This window comes from Sinocyclocheilus rhinocerous, unplaced genomic scaffold (assembly GCF_001515625.1).
Source record: "Sinocyclocheilus rhinocerous isolate Xijiao unplaced genomic scaffold, SAMN03320098_v1.1 scaffold828, whole genome shotgun sequence".
Lineage (NCBI taxonomy): Eukaryota > Metazoa > Chordata > Actinopteri > Cypriniformes > Cyprinidae > Sinocyclocheilus > Sinocyclocheilus rhinocerous.
Genome location: NW_015634025.1, coordinates 181,001 through 190,477, shown reverse-complemented (window position 1 = coordinate 190,477; position 9,477 = coordinate 181,001).

Below are 9,477 nucleotides of genomic sequence, written 5' to 3'. Positions count from 1 at the left end.
GACATTGTTAAAACACATTTATCATTCAATGGAACTGTGCGTATGCTTTAGATACTTACATTTTTGCTCCGTCCATGCAATAAATGCGCAGCCTTCGACTGCTCAGGTAATGTCGTCGTCGGTATGACCGAGAGCCACTGAAAAACTACAGAAAAGCAAAACTGCTTCACTTTAGCATTACTGGCCACGAGTACTAAGAAGAGATCACACATCAGCTGCTCAAACATGTCAGTGAGACGAACGGAGTGCGAGCGCAATCCTGTGACAGTCACAGCAGGCGGTAAATAGTGGAGAGATGCGAGGACACGAACACTGTTCAAGGTCTCCATTAATTCCTGCTTGTAGTAATTTAATGTGTATATATTTTGAAAGCATTGAATCGCTATAGTGTTTCAAGATCGATGCATTGCATTGTCAGGGTTTGTAATCGATGCATCGAGAAAACGAGTGAATCGTTACACCCCTACCGGATAGTGATAGAGGCCACGATAGGCCGCACAGAGAGAGAGAGGCTCTGTGCCACAGGTGGAAAGGCCCTGATAGGCCACAGGTGGAAAGGCCCTGAGGTTGTTAGGAGTAATATGAATAGGTATTACACCACCACCAGTAATTGCATATAAATTACCTTGAGGATAACTTGAAATTATTTGCTGAGCCTTTGAGATGTTTTGTGGTTCAGGTCTAATGTATGACTCAAATGCGGAGAATGACCATCTGCCCAGCAGCTTAACTCTACATTCAGCAGCAGTAGTGGCCGGTGTATTGAGGCGGTGACAGACTACAGCTTTCTAAAACGGTGGCTAAATGAGAGCTGAACCAGCCACGGAGAGAAAGGCCACGATAGGCCGCAGAGAGAAAGGTCATGATAGGCCATGAGAGAAAGGCTACAAGAGGCCAGCCCCTAAAAGCCGTGATGGAAGGCCGTGAAAGATGTAATGAATAGTTGTGACACCACCACCAGTGTTTGCTTAATTTACCTTAAACATACTGCATTCAATTTATAACAAAAGGCATAAATAATAAATATTTACAAACGAATGACTGTATGAGCTATTTTATGACAGGCCGCATTAAACCATTTATCACAGAAAGACAGCGTAATTCATGTAATGAGAAAAGCCATTACAGGCCAATTTTGCGATGGAGCATATACACAGATATATAATAAACATTCTTTAGGCTAGACTCCTGCACACACTTGATAGAACTCCATCTAACTGCCGGAACCCACAGAGGAGACCTCTCCCCCCCCCAAAATAGAAAAAGAGCCAGATCAGCATGACCGTCAGTAGAAGAAATACTCAATGTTATGCGAAGGCCCCGATAGGCCGTGATATGTGAAGGCCACAATAGGCCAAACTTCATAAACAGCAATGGTCAAACTTACCTGATGACCACCATAGCAGAGTTATGTGAAGGGCCACAATAGTCCGTGTAATGTGAAGGCTACAATAGGCCAAGTAAGACTGAAGCCAATAGGTATGAGGAAACAGAATGAACCACCACCAGTAGATGCCAAAATAAACAAGCCTTAATTATAGCTTAAAGATGCCTGTTGAGCATTGAGCCGAATCTTACCTAGAACTCGAATGGGAGAATGACCATGACCAGCTTGATAGAGACTGCATTCATAATAGCGCCAGTCCAAAAGAAAGACCTGAGTAAAGATGAGGTGAGAGCCACAGTTCTCTGCATCTGCAGCCATGGAATCTAAATGACTGCATTGTGATGAATGACCAAGGTTAGTAAAGTGATCGAATGTAGTAGTTAAGTTTAAGCAGAAAGCGTAAATACTCATAACAAGCATACATATTGGAACTGTAATAAACAGAACTATTCTCTGGCTTAACTCCCATGAAAGCTGGATAGACTCTGCAGACAAGACTCCATTTAACCATAGGAACCCAACGAGTGAACCTTCAGATAAACCAGATCACATGAAATACAAGTTAAAGAAATACTAGGAATGTATGGAACTAGGACAAAGATAGAAATAAATCTTGTGGTACATTACACTTGCTGAAGGATAAGAACACTTTACATTTGACAACGATGCCTTACTAGCTAATTGAACTTTAGATAGCTATTGAACCCTGTAAAAGCATAAAGAAAGTCCTTACACAAAGATTTTTTGCACAACTGTAAAGCAGACGTCGTGAATGAGCATACACTGACCAGGACATTGATGTCACGGGGCACAAACTAAATTTTAACAGAAATGTAGTAATTATAACCTCCAAGTCCAAACATTGACAAAGTTGAGGAGAAAATCCAGAGAGGAAGTCATGTCTATAGACGGGAAGTACGTAAAACACATCAGACTATAGAAAGGCCTTCACGAGTACAAGTTCCAAGATAGAATACTTTAATGCTCATCACATAGAAAAAGAGAGCGCCAGCTAGTTATTTATCAGAGCAGACTAATGCCACATAGCTAAGCTAAAGCTAATTACGTTAAATATAATATGTCCTGAGAATGGTATAAGAATAATCAGATTAGACAAAACTATGATGAAATTCTTAGTTAGAGTCAATATATTGTGCATCGGGGAAAACTTTAATGTTTGAGCATAGCAAGAAAACGTGTCCGTTTACATTCTTGCTCTTATTCAGAGGATGCTCATGCAGAAATAGACAGAGAGGACCTCTTTGCAGAAATGGGCTACACAACAAGAGAGACTTAAAGTCGTAAAACTTACCCCATTCCAGTTCAAGGCATTCAGGAATTGTCGTAGTTAGACGCAAATGAAACAGTGACTGACGAAACATAAAGACAAAAGCACACGATTAAGACAACAAATACCTTAGAGTGTGCTAGACATAGGGTATTTTACAGAAAGGTATAATGCGAGTGACACAGTCTTTATCAGCGTAAGATAGTAAGTTAAGCCTATAATAATGAGCCTCAAGATGCCTCATTACGAAAGAGTTGTTCCAAACATTGAATGTATTGAATTAGTTTGAGCAAAAATCTCATAAATATTATAACTTTGGTTGGAAACGGGTTTGTAATACTCCTCATAGAAGTAAATGTATTGAAAATATTTTATGGTCTTGTTTTTATTAAATGTAGATTAAAGATATCACTGAGCTTGCAAAAAATGAATCGTGCAGCATTATGTGAACTATGAATCGTGAACTCTGGACTCTATTTTACAAAAGACGCTGAGAACGGCAATTTATTTATTTATTTATTTTTTTCAAAATCGCACTAAGGCAAAATGCAACCTTGGCTCAAATTAGGTTAATTATGCAGTGCTAGTCTGCTAGATTAGCCTCATACACAAACAATCATGAGACACCAGGCGCTTTGTCTTAAACACGTGTGTGAGTGAATAACCTTGCAGAGAATAAAATCTACGCCCAAGCGCCAAATAAAACAAAATAATACTTATAATGGTGTAGGCTGATGAAGTGATGAAGACGAAATACCGAAGGAGACCAGCAGCCTTGTTCACGTGAGCGTACAGGCGAAATATATTGTTAATTGAGATGCGAGCAGCGCCGACGCAACAGCTCAGAAAGCACTCGGAATGATCCGGACGTGAACTAAAAGCTCCGCCAATGTTTCACATTCTCCGCCGTGAAAACTCCAACACCTGTATATCATGGCAACACTACCAACAACCGCAAACATTCACCGCGACACCAGAGCATCGCACAATTCCAATGATCTAGCGTGCATCTTGAGAGGAATGTCAAACTCGCAATCGTTCGCAGAAGACAAACTTAACTATATGCAAGTAACCCAGGGAAAGTCGGGCAATAAATCTAGCTATAGCTTGAGCAGGAGACGACAGCGGCAGTGAGCAACATAGTCTTCATCAGCGTAAAGATTGTAAGCCTATAATAATGAGCCTCAGGATGCCTCATTACAAAAGAGTTGTTCCAAACATTGAATGTATTGAATTAGTTTGAGCAAAAATCTCATAAATATTATAACTTTGGTTGGAAACGGGTTTGTAATACTCCTCATAGAAGTAAATGTATTGAAAATATTTTATGGTCTTGTTTTTATTAAATGTAGATTAAAGATATCACTGAGCTTGCAAAAAATGAATCGTGCAGCATTATGTGAACTATGAATCGTGAACTCTGGACTCTATTTTACAAAAGACGCTGAGAACGGCAATTTATTTATTTATTTATTTTTTTCAAAATCGCACTAAGGCAAAATGCAACCTTGGCTCAAATTAGGTTAATTATGCAGTGCTAGTCTGCTAGATTAGCCTCATACACAAACAATCATGAGACACCAGGCGCTTTGTCTTAAACACGTGTGTGAGTGAATAACCTTGCAGAGAATAAAATCTACGCCCAAGCGCCAAATAAAACAAAATAATACTTATAATGGTGTAGGCTGATGAAGTGATGAAGACGAAATACCGAAGGAGACCAGCAGCCTTGTTCACGTGAGCGTACAGGCGAAATATATTGTTAATTGAGATGCGAGCAGCGCCGACGCAACAGCTCAGAAAGCACTCGGAATGATCCGGACGTGAACTAAAAGCTCCGCCAATGTTTCACATTCTCCGCCGTGAAAACTCCAACACCTGTATATCATGGCAACACTACCAACAACCGCAAACATTCACCGCGACACCAGAGCATCGCACAATTCCAATGATCTAGCGTGCATCTTGAGAGGAATGTCAAACTCGCAATCGTTCGCAGAAGACAAACTTAACTATATGCAAGTAACCCAGGGAAAGTCGGGCAATAAATCTAGCTATAGCTTGAGCAGGAGACGACAGCGGCAGTATCTGCAAACACAATGAAGGGTGAGTAGAGGGCTTATATATTCCTCGTGTTGAGTGGCGATTGGCTAGATCTAACTGTAATATGTGACGTGGCATTAAGTCTTCCTAGTAGAACTTGCGCTGACGCTTCCATTTCTACGAATGTTTTCTCATAAGTGACTGGAATCGCACCACTGTAAGCCTAGGATTTGACAACAACATTATAATAGCATTCTGTGAAACATCCAACTGACAAATAAATGTATACATAAAATTTCTCATTAAAGCCCGAAAGTATTGAACTCTTGCCTTACAGAATAGATCAGCTGCACTGCTCCACCTTTTCAGCAGAATTTCTTTTCAACAGAATTCTCATACAGTCATTGTAAGCAAACTGAAGCTCACATAGCCTCTCTTTTTTAAACTTAACCCACAAAAGGTGCAGTAAAAAAATGTACAATATGCTCAAAATAGGTTTATCTTTACCTGATCCGAACACATATAACATTTTCTGACCAACATATTTGCTTGAGAATATAACATACGACGCTTCCTATACATGTCATCATCATCACTCATTTCATCGCACACAGAGATCAAGAGCAATGTGCAGGAAAAATATACACTGGTAGCGCAGTGACTGCAATGGGCACGAACAATCCAGGACAGGAACAAAGAGGTAATCCAACCGTAAACAACAGCGTACAGTCCAGAGCAGGAGTGAGGAACAAGGCCAAAGGGAGAGAGCACATCCAGAACAAGACTCCACACACTGGGGCAGGCGGATTAATAGGTGAATGAAAAACAGGTTTCAATTTGGATACGTGAAAGATGGGATGAATTCTCCTGTATGCAGGAGGAAGTTTGAGGTCGGACTGCCACTGGACTGAGGATTTTAGTGACAGTAAATGGGCCAATAAATTTGGGAGCTAATTTATTGCAAACAGAGCGAAGAGGAATGTTCTTAGAGGAAAGCCACACTTTTTGACCTACAAAGTAGATGGGAGGCTTCGACTAGAAATACTAGAAAAGGCAGTATACTCTCAGCTATGTTCCTTCTTAGAGAGAAATGGTATCTGAGGATTTCCAGTCAGGATTTAGACCGTATCATAGTACTGAGACTGCTCTCATCAGCGTTGCAAATGACCTGCTCTCATCATCTGATCGTGATTGTATTTCTCTTTTAGTACTAATGGATCTTAGTGCTGCATTTGACACTATCGACCACAACATTCTTTTGAGTAGACTACAAAATTATGTTGGCATTAATGGAATTGCATTGTCGTGGTTCAAATCTTACTTATCTGACCATCATCAATTCGTAGCAGTGAATGTCGAGATATCATATCAATCCCAAGTACAGTACGGAGTGCCACAAGGCTCAGTACTAGGACCGTTGCTTTTCACACTTTACATGTTACCCTTGGGAGATATCATCAAGAAACATAGTGTTAGCTTTCACTGTTATGCTGATGATACTCAGCTCTATATTTCTTTGCGGCCCAATGAAACTTACAAATTTGCAAAACTAACGGAATGCATAGTTGATATAAAAAACTGGAACTAGTAATTTCCTACTGCTAAAAGCACATGATGCAACTGCTTTTGGTCTTTGAAGAACCAGGATTCTCATGGTCTTGGAAAACCTGGATAATATGAGGAAGACTCACTTTAAAAGTGTGATTTCTAGACCTGTAAAACTCATGGAAATTATTAAAATCTAAAAATGCCATTTTATCAAGCTCAAAAATATTTAATGTAAACATTGTGAGTAAAAATGAAAAATTATGCAAAATTATTGATTAAAAAGAGCAGAAACCCTGAAGAACGCTCAGCTCTTACACTGGTAAAAAAAAATCAATACGAAAATTTGATATATTAATATAGTACATTGTGCTCTATTTTTTTTTTTTTTTTGAGAAATCCATACAGTGCTAATCATTCGATTACATATTGCGTATTATTTGTTTCAGTTTATAAGATGTTGCTAATGAGTTTTGACATAACTCTGTTTTGGTATCAATCATGATTTTGTTGTGAAGCCGATGTGTGATATGTGACACCGGCTCTGTAAAAAAAAAAAGGCTATTCAATTGCAACATCTTGAAAGAAAAGCAGATGCAGTTATAGAAGTGACGTGAACTGAAGAAGAATAGTCTCATACAAATATAGTCTGCCTGTTCTAAACAGTTACCATAACTTTGACATAACTGTCAAACTAATATTAAACCTCAGTTTCACACAAGGGTGTCTGCGGATATATGATATTTGCTGATTCACACAGACAAGACCTCGCTGCAAAAAGAAAAGCATGTCTTGTGAAAAAGAATGCCTTGGAAAGAATTCAGATCCGGCTGTCAGGTGTGCTGAAGTCTTTAGAAAGCCAGGTGGGAAAACCGGATTGTTGGAGCAGCATTAGATCAGCCTTCCAGGCACCAATAACTTTGGACTTACAAAACCAGTTTGGCCGCTTCCCTGCTTTACGATATTACCCCTACTATACAAGGATGTGTGAGTTCCTCAGTTCTCTTCACATTATATACAGATGGTTGTGTGAGCAAATATGATAATAACCACATTGTGAAATTTAGTGATGACACCGCTATTCTTAGTTTATTATATAAAGATCAAGACATTTTGTCTTATCGCTCTGAAATCAAGCAATTTACTGAGTGGTGTGACGCTCACCACCTAATTGTGAATGTGAAGAAAACTGAGGAGATGATATTCGATCCGAAGTTAATTGGCGACCATAGCCCTGTTTATATTCATAATGTTCCAATCGCACAGGTGTCCTCATATAAATATCCTGGTGTTTTTCTTGACTGCTCTCTTACATGGCTTGTTCATGTTGAAAGCTTATATTTTTTTTTTATTCTTTACTACTATGTGTTTTATGTGATGTGGTGGTTCTATTTCTGAGCCTAAGACAAATTTCCCTCGGGGACAATAAAGTGTACCTAACCTATACGTATCCTAATATTATAGGTCTCAAATTTGCTTTTGGAAAAATAAGCTAATTATTTTTCCTCATTTACAATGTTGAAGAATGTATATTTGATTGAATCCTTGTTTATTATCAAGTATTTCAATCTGATTTAATAGTTAATTTAATAATTTATCGATTCCTTAACTTTTTTGTTTTAAATATGGTTATTTTTCTTACAAAAACGCATCGATTCACTACAGGAGGCCTTTGTTCACCCCCTGGAGCCGTGTGAGGCACTTTTTATTATGGATGGATGCGCTTTATTTCACTTCTTTTGGACTGATGAACTGCAACACCCGCTGACTGCCATTAAACAGCTTGGAAGATCAAATACAATTTTTAATATAACTTCGACTGGATTCGTCTGAAAGAAGAAAGTCATATACACCTAGAATGCCTTGAGGGTGAGTAATTCATGGGCTAATTTTCATTTTTGGGTGAACTAACCCTTTAAGGCGCGAGTGTGCTCGTTATACCACGGTGTCTGACTGTTTTCCTTAATCTTCTTTAAGTGTAAAGGAGCAACCGTATCTAAAGTGCTAGAAACTAGAGAGTCCATAGTTTCTGTTACATCATCAAGTTGTTCTGAGCTATTGGATATGCTGAGGAATTGAAACAAGTCAGGAAGATTTAGAAAAGAGAGAGTCCATAGTTTCTGTAACATTATCAAGTTGTTCTGAGCTATTGGATATGCTGAGGAATTGAAACAAGTCAGGAAGATTATTAACAAAGCAGTCTTTTGTGGTAGAAGTGATGGTTCTACCATATTTGTAACAAGGAGTTGAATTTGCAGCTTTAGCTATATGGAGTATACACAAGACTAGATAATGATCCAAGATATCATCACTCTGCTGCAGAATTTCAACTCCATTAACATTCATTCCATGTGACAGTATTAAATCTAAAGTATGATTACGACAATGAGTAGGCCCTGACACGTGTTGTCTAATCCCAATGAAGTTCAGAATGTCTATAAATGCTGATCCCAATGCATCTATTTCATTATCAACATGGATATTAAAATCTCCAACAATTATCTACAGCCTGCACTAAATCAGATAGATAGAAAATCAGCAAATTCTTTGATAAAGTCTGTATGGTGCCCTGGTGGCCTGTATACAATAGCCAGTACAAACGACACAGGGGATTTATCATTAACACTTGTTTCTCTGGATAATGTTATATGAAGCACCATTACTTCAAACGAATTATACTTGAAACCAGAGCTCTGAAAATATTACTATAAATTGTAACAACACCTCCCGCTTTACCTTTTGGACGTGGCTCATGTTTATAAGAGTAATATTGGGGGGTAGACTCATTTAAAATAATGTAATCATCTGGTTTTAGCCAGGTTTCTGTCAAACAGAGCACATCTAAGTTATGATCTGTGATCATATCATTTACAAAAAGAGCTTCTGTAGAAAGTGATCTAAAATTCATCAAGCCAAACTTTATCATTTGTTTATCTGTATTATATCTGTATTTTATTTGTTGAACATCAATTAAATTGTTACCCTTAAATTGTTTTGGACGTTTTTTGTATTTGCTAGTTCGGGGAACAGACACAGTCTCTATAGTGTGATATCTAGGTGAAAGAGTCTCTATGTGCTGAGAATTAACTGATTTCTGTGACGTGAGGCGGCTAGCAGACGGTCGGTTTAGCCAGTCTGTCTGCTTCCTGACCTGGGCCCCAGTTAGTCAAGTACAAACTCTAAGACTATGTGCCATATTTCTAGACAGAAGAGC